The sequence below is a fragment of the Wyeomyia smithii genome, chromosome 3, assembly GCF_029784165.1.
Source record: "Wyeomyia smithii strain HCP4-BCI-WySm-NY-G18 chromosome 3, ASM2978416v1, whole genome shotgun sequence".
NCBI classification, from domain to species: Eukaryota; Metazoa; Arthropoda; class Insecta; order Diptera; family Culicidae; genus Wyeomyia; species Wyeomyia smithii.
In genome coordinates this window covers 224,089,375-224,106,605 of record NC_073696.1, presented here as the reverse complement: position 1 = coordinate 224,106,605, position 17,231 = coordinate 224,089,375, and positions in this window count along the sequence as shown.

Genomic DNA, 17,231 nt, shown 5'->3' with positions numbered 1-17,231 from the left:
TTGTCGGAACTTATTGATAATTTGGTTTGACATATTTTCTAATGTTTCCACATTAGCATGTGTAGTTCATTTGTGCTTAACAAGCGAGGACGCTTCAATATCATTTTCAGAAGTTTGTTTTGAATCCTTTGAAGCATCTGCTTTCTGGTTGTACAACAATTGCCCAGATGGGGACTGCATATGACATTGCTGGTCTAAATATTTGTTTGTAAATTAACAGTTTATTCTAGAAACAAAGTCTAGAACTTCTGTTGATAAGAGGATACAATCATAGCACTTTGTTTGAATATTCTCAATGTGCTCCTTGTTCATAAATTTGCCCTAAATATTTAACTTGGTCAGACCAATTCAAAATGGCACCGTTCATCTTAACAACATGATTATTGGTGGGTTTGAGAAAAGAAACTCTTGGTTTATGAGAAAAAATAATTAATTGTGTTTTTGATGCATTAGGAGAAATTTTCCATTTCTGCAAAAATGAAGAAAATATATCTAGACTTCTTTGCAGCCTACTGCATATGATACGAAGGCTTTTTCCTTTTACGGAAATGCTTGTATTGTCACAAAACGAGATTTCTCACATCCTGGTGGTAAAACAGGAAGATCAGACCCAAGATACTTCCTTGAGGTACACCAGCTCTAACAGGCAATTTGCTTTTACTATTTAAATAGTTAACCTGAAGAGTGCGGTCTGTCAAGTAACTTTGTATCATTTTTGTGATGTAAAAAGGATAACGGACATTTTAGCTATCAAACCTTTATGCCAAACACTGTCGAATGCATTTTCCATTTCTAGAAGAGCAGCTCCAGTGGAATAACTTCAAGAGTTGCATGCCGTTTGAAAATGTGTTATTAAGAGTAAGCCACGAAATTTTAAAATGCTTTGTTTTCATTCGTTTTCCTCAGATTTTCCTCAGATTTTCTGAGCCCCTTGAGATGGCTGTCAAGTCAAGGGTTGAATGACACAAATTTACAAATTAACCACTGACTCAAATTTTCCTCCTTAAAAGATTTTTCGATGAAAAATTGGGTCATGACTTTCAATAGAGCACAAATCAATTACCCAGGACCACCGCAAGCACGCTCACACACAAACATTGAAAATACGCATGAACAATTATATTCTACAATGTCTTCTAAGCCACCACATGCCTAAAATTGTCCGATATACAGTAATCTGGAGCAAGGTTATAGGTTCGCAGCCTGTACCACTATGCAGTGGGACTGTAATGCGGGTACTTTTAATATGGGGCAAAATATGCGAGTACTTTCAACAATTAACAATTAAGTCGATTTCCGATGACAACTCAAAAGTGTGAAAAATCAATATTAGCAGTTATGCGGGTAGTGTGGTACACTAAAGTCGCTTTTTACGCAGGGGATACGTGCCGCGTAAAAGAAAACCGCGTAAAAAAACCGCCTAAATTCCGGAATCCGCGTGAAAAAAAAACCCGCGTAAAAAGCGACCATAGTATACTTGTGTATGATACAGAGGATTCCTTGGACTAAAGCAGCAAGTATCAAATTAACATTGGGCGTAGCCAGTTTTCACAAACTGCGCACTGAGAATAATTTGTTACTTTCATGCACCTTTTGGCGGTTTTTTCGCGATTCAATTTTACTGATGATGGTCAACCACGGACAACACGGATACTTGTTATACTATGATGTGCTATTTGGCATTTTAGACATTTCATACAATTTTCAAATTTTGTGTTCTTTTTTTGACATTTATTGCAGTTGTTAGTCTTTTATTTTCCAAGTTTAATAAAAGGTGAAACAATAAATGTAACGAGTTTTCTGTAGATTTACTAAGCATTTGCATGCGTGTGATAATTTAACACAACCACAATATCTCGGAAAATTAATACCGTCTTTCAGCTGATCCACCCAATTATTTTACCACCTAACACAAATGGTCAAACAAATGAAAAATGACCTCACCGTTAACTGCTGAGCATGTGAATGACAAAATGTTTGGCGAAAAAATCCCACTCGACAGACGCCCCCAGGATGCCTAATTTGCGCAACTTACCACCGACCTCGAACAAAATTAATGGAAAAGCTGTCGAAAACCATATTTTCTCGTTAGAGTCAAATTGGCATCAAGAAGCCAGTCAGTTCGTGACTCGTCTTGTACGCATTTGCCGATGAACCCAGCAAGTGAGCACCCCAAGCATAATGTGTATCAATTAAAGTTCCGTTGTAAGCATTGGACTAAATTTATACAGCAGTGAATCTTCGACCTTCGTTCGGAAAGGAAAGGACATTATTCCCCCTAGTACACGGCAACGAGCGTCCCCAACAAACAATGTTCAACGGGAACAAATTTAATCCCTTCTGCTAATGGTGAGCCAGGTTGGACCATGTTCGAAATGCAATTAAACTAACTTACCCGCCCATCGGATATGAGGGTTTCGTTTGGTTAGGCTGTCGTTTACAGCAGTACAAACACCTCATCCTCATCGTTATCATTGTCGGATTTCATAGAAGAAAACTGTATTTATCACGGGACCATTACTGTACCGGCGGTACAGGATGACGATATCCCGAACAGATACCGGTAGCCGCGACAAGCGAAAAGTACAACAATATCAGTTTGCGATAGTATCGATGATTTGTTTGTACCTTCCGAGCAGAACCGGGTAACGCCTCTCAACCATGCTGTGCAACGTTCTATGAACAACGTGAGAATTCAAATGTAGGCAGGAACTTTACACTGAATATAGCTATTTGGTATTGAAGGCACCTTTTTCGACGAAATCCTGTTGGATATTTGAAGTTAAAGTAAACTTATTGGGCTATGACTTCAAATGAATTTCACTGGTACGGAAATAATCATCCTAATGTATTTCGATAATTTTACTTTTATGTGTACAACTCTACAATAAGCCACCATCAATGCCCTCGCTTCTTACCAGAGAAAAAACATATCAATAATATACGATTGCTTTCATGTTTGCAAAGGCCGCAATCGGAGTGCAATTCTAGTATCAATTGTGTTTAAATAGTACTACTCACTCGGTTCACTGCAAAAAAACTATTTTATCTTGCATCCAAACCAAACACGAAATTGAATAGATTGTACAAGTCAAATAGGCAAGAAATTTTCCCATTGTAAACTATACCCATAATCCTATCCATTGAACGGTCCACCTCTACTATCACCACCATCATCATCATTGTCAGCAGAAAGTGCTGCCTGTCTACATAAGTTAACATCAACAACGGCACAGCATGGGGTTCACGGTTGAAATCAAATAGTTTTCGAGCTTCGATTCGAATTGTAAACCATAGCCTGGCCCGGTCCCGGCTGAATGGTAATGGATCTGTTCGACGGACACAAAACACCGTCCGGAATCGGAGAGTTCTATCCAGTGCTGCAGTTCAGTCAGTGCCAGTGAATTTTATTGAACGCTCTCTCGCAGTGCAAACTTGTGGTTGCCATTATGAACCGTTTCCGTGTCCATCCGGAGGCAGCGGACCGCATGGCATGTCCAGTTCTGGCCAGCTAGCTTCCAGGGTGAAGTTTCAAAATGCACGAATGTATGATACGACCGATACTATTGATTGAAGTAAATTCCAAACAGTTCAACAGTGGGGACCACTTTGTGACATGAAAGAGCTGCATGAGGTTTGGTGGTTTTGTGGCTGACAAATATGTTTCCTTCCGGAGAGAATCCCATCGGTTGGGTTCCCTTCCCGGTTAGTTCGTTTCAAGCTGTCAATATTACCCGGATATAGTGTTCAAGGAATGCGAGTGATGAAAACCGCTGGCAGAAATTCAGACTGCTTCTAGTTCTGTTCTATTCTCAGAGGATGGCTGTTTGCGATAAGCAAATGTTGAATGCATGCAACAGTAACCAGCCACGGAGTTGGAGTCTGCCTCGGCCACTTAAAGAGATTATCGTTAATCATGTCGTTAGGAAGGTAAAATGCATTTGTAATGAGGGAATTTAACGAAATCTAAATCTTTCGAAAATATTATTAAATCAAAGTTTTTTTCACTAAGGAACCTACCTTCAAATTAAACTCTATTTCCAGAACATGCAAACCACATATTTATGAAACCAGTTAGAGAATAGATCGATAGTTCAAGCTTTTTAAATGAAACTGATGACTGTTTCAATTGACGGAATGACTGACGGGAAATATGACTTTTTACTTTCCTCCAGTGTGTCATTCTAAATTAGCACCGTATCGCGTCATTTGATGATAATTTTCGAACGCATAAGCAGCGCGAAAACGGAATCAATCACCCTATGTTTTATATGTGTGGAATGGAAGAGAATGCCCCTGCTTTTCGATTCTCTGCAAGCCGCAGTTGGAAGTGTAAAAAGGAACATGCGTTAAGTACCATGCACAGTGGTGCGAGAGCTCAAAAACGTGAACTTAATTCATTTGCTCTCCAAATGACATACTATTTTCCGAAGATATTTAGTATATAAAAAGGCTCAAATCATGACAAAAAGTTTTAGTTCGAAACTCAACCGCTAGTGGCGCTGCAAAATTTAACTTTTTAGTCCTACACTTTAGAGAAATGGTGTCTTCAGCAAAGTTATAGATAAAGTTCTTACAAAAACATTGTCGAAGACACTTTTCTTCTAACTCTTTTTGTTTTGGATATATAATATTTCTTATTAGACTTGTCTTTAAAATTAGTTTTTTTCGAATATACAAAAAACTGTAACGTTTAGAAGGTTCTAATGTTCTACATATATTTGTATATCATCGAAACACACAACTTTGTAGAAGACACAAAATAGATAGCTTCCACACAAACCGAGTGATTGCCGAAAAATGTTAAAACAGCATCACCAAGAACACAAAAATGCAAAAACTAGCAGACGAAACCTGCATAGAATGAAATATTATCATAATCACTCTACAAAATCACTTTGATCGTTTGTCCCTTTTAGTATTTTTATTGCCTGATACTGCACTGCAATTGATCAATTTTTATTACAATTTCCAATTAACTAGCTTCATGTACATTTTTTCCGAAATAGTATAATTTTAAAACAAGTACTGCTATGTGCTCCAGTAAACATCTATGGCTTTTGGTGAAATTTCTATCGTCTACTTCATGAAATAAATTCGATAATTCTATAAGGTACTATGAGGTAAATTGGGGTGAAATTGATCACCATTGAAATCCATACATTCTTTTGGCAATGTGCTTTTTTTTCGATATGCTAAAGATAAAAGATGATTTTGTACTGAAAAATATCATTTACAGCTAGTTTGGAAACGAAAATAACGATATTTCAGGTTAAAATTTATTTATTTTGGTTCACGAGCTGCTTGGTGCTAAATTTGCTCTTATTTGATCGTCGTTAGAGCGATTTCAATTCGGTGTGTTGCAAAAGCTCAAAAACTAGCTCTGAAATTAAAATCTTTGTGGTTTCCTGCGAGTTCATCAGTATTTCTTTAATGGTATGGAGTGATCATTGTTGAAAATTACATTTTTTGAGTTTTTATCAAACTTGACTCATTTCTCAAAATTTAACGTAATTAGCCCTAAACTAAGATTACTTGAAGTAAATTCAATACTTTTTTTCTGTTATTTGGAAACTTGTTTGACCAAATTTGATTGAGTTTTGACTGAGTTAGAAGAATTTTTCGAAAATATGAAAAATTGCACCGTTCATGCACGGCATTTTGACAGGTATGTGAATCATGCAAAAGTTGCATTTAAGGCCACGTTAACATTGCTTAGTGTTGTAAGAGCAATATCTTTTGCTTAGTATTTTTTATCACGAATTTTCAGGTGATCAATTTCACCCCACGGATCAATTTCATCCCTTTCCACGGTACTACACGCAAACTTTAATGAATATGTCGAAGGGTTTCTTTTTTATTCAATATTCCGGAAATATATTTTTTACTGTTTTTGTCAGTTTGTATCTCTGTGTCTTCAGTCAACATTACCTTCGGTATAATTTTTTGTATGTCGATTGAGTTAAACATGAATACAGATGAAAAGTGTAGAAGTTGGTCCCTGATAACGCCTCGTGGCTACTGAGGGTTCTGAAACGGGAGTTGGCTATTACAAAAATTTCTTCGGAAGAAATAAAGAAAACGTATTGACATCATGATTCCACTTGCCCCCTTTTAAAATACACGTTTTTGAAATTATCAAAAAATAACAAGCTAAAATATGATATAACTTTGTAAGGAAAAGTCCTGGAGATATATGACCTTTGGCAAATATGTGTGTTTTGTATGCCCTAACAAGTCCTCTGAACAATATTTTCGTGTAACATGCAACTAACAAAAGTTAAGTACAAAAAACTAACTTTTAGGTAGGTTTCATGTTATATACTTTATAACTTTGTACCGAAATAAGATAGGATTTTCATTTGTTCATCAATGTTTCATATTTTTGAATCTTCTACAACTGTGCTGAATAAACTGTTCTTCTATCTCTTAACACAAAAAAGTTAATTTTTTTATTTTTAGTATAGTAAACTTTTCATACTTTTTGACAATTTGCGATTATGCGGTCATTCATACAAACAGTTGTTCCAAACAAGGTTGTTAATCGATAATCTATCGTAAAAGTCGATGACGATACCGTCTGTTATCGTTATCGACGATAACGCTAACGTCTTCAGACATTATCGTTATTAGCGAAAACGATAGCAACTGGACGGTATCGAATCAATAACGTTTGTTTACGAACAACCATTGCATACCAATTTTTGCATCATAAGATGTATCATTCGGATGCATTTTAATTGTGAATATGACAATGCCACATACCTTACTATGCATATTCGTACTACAGAAAGCGCCTCGCAAGTTGAAACAATTAAAACTGAGACATGTCTTTTCCTGATGAGAAACCAAACATAAACAAAGAAAAGTTTCTTCCTGTTGCCTAGCGATGCTTCGTCTCCTACCCTTAGAAGTGAAAAAACGCTTCCTCACCCGTGCCTACTTTTTGATCAAGTTGTTGCACCATTCGCAACCACAGCAGACAAAACGACATAAGACGTTAGTGAGCTGATAAAGTCTGGTGACTATCGTCATCGCCGATAACGTTAATGTTTGAAGACGCTATCGTTATCGTCAATAACGATACCAGATGTTATCGGAATCGGCGATGACGATTGTCGACGATAATTCATCGTATCAACAACCCTGGTTCCAAACACTTTATTGAGCTAGGATGAAGGTGAAAGACGCTATGGAATTAAGTTTCACTTTTTGCGTTATTGGACCTTTGTGGGAAGGTGTTTGAAATATTTCAAGTATTTCAAGTATTTTCAGTATTTTAAGTATTTTAAGCATTTTAAGTATTTTAAGCATTTCAAGTATTTCAAGTATTTTAAGTATTTGAAGTATTTTAGTACTTTAAGTATTTTAAGTATTTTAAGTATTTTAAGTATTTTAAGTATTTTAAGTATTTTAAGTATTTTAAGTATTTTAAGTATTTTAAGTATTTTAAGTATTTTAAGTATTTTAAGTATTTTAAGTATTTTAAGTATTTTAAGTATTTTAAGTATTTTAAGTATTTTAAGTATTTTAAGTATTTTAAGTATTTTAAGCATTTTAAGTATTTTAAGCATTTTAAGTATTTCAAGTATTTTAAGTATTTTAAGTATTTTAGTACTTTAAGTATTTTAAGTATTTTAAGTATTTTAAGTACTTTAAGTATTTTAAGTATTTGAAGTATTTGAAGTATTTGAAGTATTTGAAGTATTTTAAGTATTTTAAGTATTTAAAGTATTTTAAGTATTTTAAGTATTTTAAGAATTTTAAGTATTTTAAGTATTTTAAGTATTTTAAGTATTTTAAGTATTTTAAGTATTTTAAGTATTTTAAGTATTTTAAGTATTTTAAGTATTTTAAGTATTTTAAGTATTTTAAGTATTTTAAGTATTTTAAGTATTTTAAGCATTTTAAGTATTTTAGTACTTTAAGTATTTTAAGCATTTTAAGTATTTTAAGTATTTTAAGTATTTTAAGTCTTTAAAGTATTGTAAGAATTTTAAGTATTTTAAGTATTTTAAGTATTTTAAGTATTTTAAGTATTTTAAGTATTTTAAGTATTTTAAGTTTTTTAAGTATTCCAAGTATTTTAAGTATTTTAAGTATTTTAAGTATTTTAAGTATTTTAAGTATTTTAAGTATTTTAAGTATTTTAAGTATTTTAGGTATTTTAAATATTTTAAGTATTTTAAGTATTTTAAGTATTTTAAGTATTTTAAGTATTTTAAGTATTTTAAGTATTTTAAGTATTTTAAGTATTTTAAGTATTTTAAGTATTTTAAGTATTTTAAGTATTTTAAGTATTTTAAGTATTTTAAGTATTTTAAGTATTTTAAGTATTTTAAGTATTTTAAGTATTTTAAGTATTTTAAGTATTTTCAGTATTTTAAGTATTGTAAGTGTTTTAAGTATTTTAAGTATATTAAGTGTTTTAAGTATTTTAAGTATTTTAAGTGTTTTAAGTATTTTAAGAATTTTAAGTATTTGAGGTATTTAAGGTTTTTTTTCCGTTTTTGGCATGTTCCGTTTTTGGCACGTTCCGGTTTTGGCAACTTTTGGTTCCATTTTTAGCAACACAATTTTTTTTCTAATTCTTTCTAATCTTTTACTGATTGGCGGCTCAAAACTAATCCTCAGAGTTCTCTACTAGTGTAAATACATACAATATATGACACATTTCTGACTAATCGACTGAGAGGCTGGCAAGGTTCTCTTCGAATTTAATGAACATTTGTGACTATTACTACACTAGAAAACTTTGCATACTTTTTTTTTATTGAAAATTCATCTAGACTATCATTTGCAAAGGTCTGAAGTTTAAATCATTTCCACATATCGATCTGTATAATAAAAAACCAAAAATTGATTTGAAAAAAGGTCATCTCAGATTTTTTTAAACACTATTTTTTTAGATAGACAATTTATACTTTTAAGGAGAAAATGTTAAAAAAAACGCATGCAATTTTTTGTAAATAAAATATAATTCCCATGTTTTCCTCTTGTTTATATGAATAATGAAAGTTTTATCTCCAACTTTGGAGACATAATTTACTCAACAAAATGCAGAACAAGACAAAGAAAGTACTGTCTTCGAAATATTTTTCAATGAAAAAGTAAGCTATATTTGTTACAACCAAATTTCCACTATTTCGAAAAAACATTGATGCGAAATGGAGCGTATCTTCATGAAAATACAAAAAAAATCTTCGCATTTGATTTGGTGAATAATATTTCCTAAAATAAGGATAGTCGACTAGCTTTACTCAAATTTTTTAACGAATTATCATTGATGGCTTTTTGAGCGATTTTAATTTTGTGAAGATAAAAATGCTACAAGAATAAACAGCACTGTTTTCCACTTTGTTGTCTTTCTACATAATTTGGTCGCTGTTCCGTGGAACATTCTGTTCAATTCATTTGGTTACAAATTACATGAAGAGATAAAATAATAAAACTTTTTTCACAAAGCTACCTTTCTCAAACGTAATTGAGCACTTCACTCAATAATACCCAATGACTCTTCAGCAATAGGACAAGAAGAAGAAGAATATATGGGGCTAATCCTTCGTTGCGCCTTAAGTGATCAGTTGCATTTTTACTCGTGAGACAAAATTAAAGACGCTGTAGGGTGAATGTAATGTTAACTAATATTTAAATGTTGTTTACCAATATTCAAAATGATAAAAAGCAAAAAATTCTCAGAAAAAGATTTTACGCACCCTCGATTTTACGTACTTCGATTTTACGCACATTTGACCTCGACTTTACGCACACTTTTTTCAAAAAACATTTCTAATTCGAATGTTTTGGTTAAATAATGCATAATACAGGATTATATATATTAGACATCGTTCAAAAATAAGAGGCTGTCCATATAGATTGGGGAATCTGCCGAAAACCTCCGTAAGATAGTAACAACAACATCTCGAAAAAGCAAACATTTTAAAGATTGTGTACGTGGCTAACGTTGACAATGTTTGATGTCGTACGCACACTACCTTTTTTGGAGTAATTTACATAAACATTCATAATCAACATCTACTGTTGCAAGATAGACAAACTATTTTCAACAGAAGTCGGTGTTAGTATGTGGGCAACAAAAATGTGTGACCCACACATACACATACTGAAACACACATGTTTATACACATACGCATACGCATGCACACACATACACAAGCATTTACACATACATAAACACACCTACATACGCATATATACACATACGCCCACATTCATTGTTTTCAATAATTCCTTGCAATTTTACACATGTTGTAAGTTCCCTGCCATACCCGGCCTATTAGAGAATTTCTATTTATTACGTAACGCAAGTAATTACATTCTTCGAAACTCCTCCCCCCTCTTATGTTTCTGTATTTTTTTGACTTTGAAAATTTTTTGTATGTGTTGTTAAATTTTTCAACCCCTTTCCGAGCGTTACGTAATTATTCAATATTCCCTCAGATGTATTTGCAAATTGCCGATTACGGAAATTAATTTTGGGTTATAAAATACATTAAAAATCTTGCTTCGATTTACGCACAATTCGATTTCACGCACATTTCATAAAATCGAGGTATAACTGTATAGTCTCCGATTGTTTTTCACTATATATATAATCGAATTTTATATATAATCTAATCAGAGGGAATAAATGTTTCATATTTATTTTTCATAAATGATTTGTTGTTTTCAAATAAATAAGAAGAATTTTATTTTTGATTCATCCCCCAAAAAGTCAGAAAACACATTTCTTACCAAAAAAATACATATCTCGTAGTAATTCCTGATAAAATTGCAGTTAATGTAAAGAAAATTATTAATAAAATTATAAAAGTATATGTAGATTTGTCAACTTGTTTGCTTATGAGAAGTTAAATCTCATATTTTAAAAAACAAAAAAAATAAATATTTTCCCAGCAAACAAATTGGTTCATATAACCTGCACTCAACTCTGTTAAGTGAATTCTTATTTGGTAAAAAATGGCCATATAAGATGCATGAAATGCGCCTATGTGTACAAATCTGGAGGCCATATACGTGCATTGTAAAAACAAAAGTCTTACGATTTTGTATAACTTCGCAGGTTATTTTAAATGGCCTCATTTGAAACTTCAAATTGCATTCTATACGACTTAGAGTAATGACGCGTTAAGTTAAGTTGATATTAGTTAAAATAATAATATAGTTAATATAAGCAAATTTTATGTTGCATCTTAAGTAATTTTAAACTTGGCATGCACATTTGAGCGACTTAGAATTAACATTCTTATACGACTTCTGGTTTGCTGGGTTTAATTTTTTTTTTAATTTTTTTTATTATTTAAATTATTTTTATTCAGGTATTTTTTTTAAAGTAGTTATAGTTTTTTATTTTGAAATTTTTTTAAACAATTCAAAATTTAAATTTTATTTTAAATTTTTTTTATTCCTGCCCCTTCTTATCAAGCGTTACGTATTTCGTAGATATTCCATTACGATATATTAGCTCTAAACAAGACATATTTGAAATTAAAAAAAAATTTTTTGCTTCTATATATAATCGAGTCTAAAATTATATATAATCGAATCATAGATAATCGAGTCAATATATAATGGAGACCTGTACTTAAAGTTTTAAGATGCTCAAAATGCATAAAATACATCAAATATGTACCTGAAATGCTTAAAATATTAAAATACCGAAAATACTAGAAATAATTAAAATTCCTAAAACTCATCATATATTTGAAATAATAAAAATACTTAAAATACTAATAATCGTAAGTTGCGGGGTTGTTACTTTTCTCATTTCGTTCAAAGAAAAAAGCGGCTGGAGCGCATCGAGAGTTAAGGGGTAATATCTACCAAAAAAATTTTTCTTATCATTTTTTTTATTGGCTTAAATTATGCTAAAACTATCCTAGAATCAAAATCTACATCGCCCAAGTACTGATCTATACTCAACATTCGTTTAAACCAATTTTTACCGAACAACTTTTATGCTTCAAAATAACATTTTTTGTTTATTTTGGCGATGCTCGTTTTTCTTTTTATTTCGAGGCTTTGTAAACTAACAGAATTTACCTATGATCGTTATAGTGATTCAAATTTGAAGTATAAAGGTCGCTGCATCAAGTTTCGACCGTTATACCGTCTCTACAGCACGTGTTTACTCACAATTTCCCTTTGTTTGGTCGATCAACCATTCTCGTTGAGTACATTCTTTGTTTGAGTTTTTCTATATGTTTTAACTGTGAGTTTTATTCAAAAGTGTTTAAATGTGAGTGACGAGTTTGAGTTTTGCGTTAGATCGGACGCCAACCGCGTCAGAGTCGCTGAGCATCGCATGTCTGATATCGTGAAAGAGGCTAAGGCTAAGCTGACTGAAGGTAAAAAAATTATTGAGGGGATTTATTATTGCGATTCTTAAGATTTATTGCATTTTGAAACTTTAAACGCGTTTTTCCCAAAACCATGTTTTCAAAATCGGCGAGCAGTAGAACCTAAAAAGTTTACATCCGATTGACTTGAAATTTTAACTGTAGCTTCTTCATTAGATTATCTAGTGAAGTACACACGATTTTAGCGATTGATTAACAACAACAAAAGTTGTAAACAAATAAAGTCGATTTTTTTGTCGAAAATGAATTTTTTCTTCAAACCGTTGCCATTTTGCGAAGAAAAATTCTAAAAATATAATCATGTGTACTTCACTAGTGACACTTATGTAGATAATGAAAAAAAAATTTGTTTTGGTTATAGGTGGCGTTGGGCACGACTTCTACTGCTCGCCGCGGAAGAACTTTTAAAAAAGCGGTTCACGGCAATCGCTGTACAGCCGTCATTTTGTAAAAAAGAAAAAGCAATGATTTTTTTTTCTATTCTCCAAGAGTTGTTTAATCCAATGATATATTATTTATATACCTTACATCTCAAATGTCCTTTATAAAAATCATAAAAAAGCCTTGATTTTTGAGCATTTGGTAGATATTACCCCTTAAAAAAAAATACGTAAATGCTACTATCAGTGAAACAACGTGATTGGTTCCATCGTTTCAAAGACAGTAGTTTCGAGTAGACGACCGTCCCTGGAAAGAAAGGCCAAAGACCATCGAAGACGCTGAATTGAAACAATTGCTCGATAAGGATCCATGTTAAACGCAGGAACATTTTACGTAGGCATCAGAACTTCCCAAGCGATTGAAAATTGAATGTTCTCCGCGGGTGGAACAAACTAAACTCAGTAGCAATTTTCTAAAAGGGCGTTTGTATACTAGCATACACTTTATTTAAAGCATTGTAGCTCAAAAACTTTTAGTTGTTTAGAAAAACTTTTTAGGAACAACACTTAGGGAATTGTCAGGAAACTAATAATGCCTTGGGAAAAATTACATTTTTAGTAAATAAAATAAACACATTTTGAATTGAGAAAATAAGAGTTGAATTTTTGTTTTATTATTTTATGAAAAATTGAAGGTATAACAGAACTTTTAGTGAAAAATATCCAAGATGGAGAAATTCGAGATATTTTTTGTGGTCATATTTTAGATTTTTTTCTGACGTTTTTAAAAATAGTCGTTTTTCAATGACACGATTTTAATAATTATTTGCAATTAACGAAGCTTCCGGGGATTCTGAATGTCTCTGTTTCCAATTTATTTTGGAAAATTAGGAAATACGCACCAAATTTCAAACTGCATTCTAGAATAGTTGAAAAATCCTTTGAAATTTCGTGTGGTTACAATTTAAATTTTTGTTAAAAAAACTTTTAGTAGAATGTTCACGATGGAAAAATGTAAAACATTTTTTAATGTTCTTTTTTGAACTGTTTTGCAAATTTCAACTTTGTTTTTAAATTATCATATTCAAATAATGCAAAATTTGTCTACTAGCTATTAAAATCATGAAGCTTTTAATGACCAACTTTTTAATGCATATCATTTCGAAATTAGGTTTGGAAAATTTGAATAGAAACGCTTCACTCTCCGAAGGAAAGGAGGGATGAATAATTCAGAAGTTTTGGTTATGTTCAGACTCACGGACATTCAGAAAAAGGAGATTTTTTAGAAAAGAATGTCATACGTTTATCTTCACCCCCTATTTGCTCAACTCCAATTGACATTTATATATCAAAGATTTCTCCAAACTGCAAAGGATGAAATTTTGTTTACCTGAAATACTTGATTAAAAGTTGATTAAAAGTTACTAATTTGACTACCGAAACATGGTTACTTTCTTAAAATGTTTTACTTGACGAACTAAAAACAACTATGCGGCCCTTTTCAACAACTAACACTCTGGTTGATCAGAGTTATTAAGCATACTGCAGCAGTATGTCCTGGAAATAATAGGAATAGTAAACAAATTTATTTTTATAAATATAAATATTCTCAACCAGCAAAAATATACTAGCTATACGCTTGTCGAGTAACGATACAACCAGATTTCAGAACAAAACCTTTCCTCCAGTTGTCATACTAAAACATTGAGAATCAATCGGATTACCAACTTAGCTGACACGTCCGATTTGTTAGGGGAAAAAAACTTTGCGGACAAAAGCTGGAAGCAAGCTCCTAGCAGCACGCTCTATAACAATTGAAGCGACAACTTAAATTAAACTAAATCTGGCAGCGAGTCGAAAAAGTTTTCATTTTCGATTGCAATCCGAACGATAGCAGAGGAATGAACAGCAAAAATATACTCCCCCCAGTTGTGATTATTGATGAGATTTGCAAAGTTTTATTCTTTTCCCAATTCGTGGTACTGTTGATTTCCAATGGAACGAACGTCCAAACATGAAATTTCCACGAAAGAGAGCACAGAACAAAAAAAAAATACAGCTCGCTGTCGAGATGATCGCGCGGATGAAGTGATAAATGTTTTAAGCTTACTTGACAATAATTCTCAACTCGACAGCTCGGTCGGATGAATAGCTGCACTTTTTACTTCGCCATTTACGAAGCTCGCAGCATGAACCGGCAGACAAACTTTCGCTGAAAACTGCCGGGTCGGTTTTCTTACAATTTCCGCGTATTTTTTCAGATGCATTTCTTTCCTCCTTTTTCGCGAGCGTCTGGAAAGAAAAACGAAAGAAGTTCATCGGCAATTCCTTGCCATAATTTATAATTTAATTTTCGATAATTTTCGCAACCGTTGCACACCGAGAGCCGCCACAAGAATGGAAACTTGCCGGGGAATCACGATGACGCAAGCGGGCAAAATGAAACTTTAAAAAAAAATCAGAAGAAATCCAATTACAATATTATTCGGCGAGCAACTTTCGGCTGCTGTTGGGCCTTCAGTTTCCGGGCAGGAATCAACACACGTTTCACTCCCGGATATGAATTTCCGAAAAAAAGTCAATAGTGGAACATAATGAAGGAAAAATCCGGAAACGATTCGATTTATTTTTACCTCCGAGAGTATATTTATCTTTGTTGCATTTGAATGTGCAAATATAAATACCGAAAGTAACGTGACTATTCGAATATTTGGATTAACTCAGTATCATTTTGAGACACATTTCGTATGTTGTGCATAACTAATGCTCAATGCACCAAACTTTGACTACGGGTCGTATCTCTGGATACAGACAGCTTTCACCACAATCAGAACCTTTACATCCCGCAAAAAAGTAAGTCTACCATTTTACACCGTGCAAAGCCACCGCGCGGCCGACTGCTAACTGTTCATTATTTTGTTCGGCACGATTATGAGCCGACAAGAAAATTAATAAGTAAAGTTGTGTAATTTAATTAAAAATGTGCATAAAGAAAGCAGCGAAAAGGGAGACCCTGGAGTGCGCACTGCCGTCCTAACTGATGCGTCTATCGACATCGCCCGGTATGAAACCGGTGAACACGATAGCTCCATTAGGGGCGTGAAGCAATGCGCACGGTCTCACCGGAAGAGAAAAAAGCGAACTTTTTGGCTGATTGGAAATGCAGAGAGGTGATAAACTTTCCGAACCGTAGTTTGCACAAAAGTAATTCAACAACGATTGCATGTTTGTTTGGCGTTCGAGCGAATGGATAAATGCGTTTTGTTTCGATCAAAATAGAGTCATTGGAGTGTCTCAATTTAGATTCAGACTAAGAATTGGACTTGGACTTGAACTTTTCTCGTCTTCTTTTTTGGTTTCTTCTTATTGATATGTGCTCGACTTGGAATTCATATTTGACCGACATTTCGCCGACAGAAACCTTCATTTTTTGTTTAATCGATTTGTTGTTAAAGTGTAAAATAATTTTATTCTGTTTTCCTGTTTTTTTTTACCTTTCTGTATCTGTTTCTGTCTTTCTGCGTTTCTGGCTTTTTTCTACCTATTTGATCGCATATCCTGTCCAAATTTTTGTAACTGAATGTACCTGAGAAATTACAAAAGATCAACATTCGAAAAACTAGACTGCATACAATCCACACACAACCTCAATTATTCTAATGGAAATTCAAATCAATTAACGTTCCCGCACGTTTCGGCACCTAATAATAACAGCACGGTTGTGTTCCACCGTTAGTATGCATGTAATTTAACCAGAGTGCCCTCGAAACATCATTTCGAAGCCATTCTCACTTCATATCATCCACTTTCGATCGAAATTACCGCAACCAGATGTCTGTGTGTACAACCACGCATCAATTTCTGCTGCCCCACCAAGAGAACGTTCATTGAGGCTTGCAACCTAATCAAACACGTACGAGCCAACTGTTAACGCGATTTAATGCCATAAACATACGTTAATGTTCAAGACTTTCAATTAAAGCCGTGTATACTGGTAGCGATTCGTTAATTGTATCCTACTTCTTTAAAGCTTTGCTAAAATGGAGAAGGCACCAATTTAACTACCAATTTTTCGTACCGTTGAACATATAGCGTTTTTTTTTTATTTACATGTTTTCATATTCTTCGCAATTCGCTGGTTGCATTCAACCGTTTATTAATAACAAACGACCAAGCTGTACCATTAGCTCTAACTGCTTATGAGCTTCACAGCTTTCACATGCAGAGGGATCTAAAAGTCAAACGCAAAAGTAACTCGCATACAAGAACTCATACCAGCAAGGGCTTGCATAGTATATTGCGTGCTTCGACAGAGGAGAGTGTCCTATACTTTATGCCTCTCCAAATAATTTGAAAACAAAACACATGGATAGCACAGTTTTAATCCAACTAGATATTTTAATTTAAATATAGTTATAAGTAGTTAAGTGGATCGTCGTTAGATGAATAAATTGTAACTTGATAGCACAGC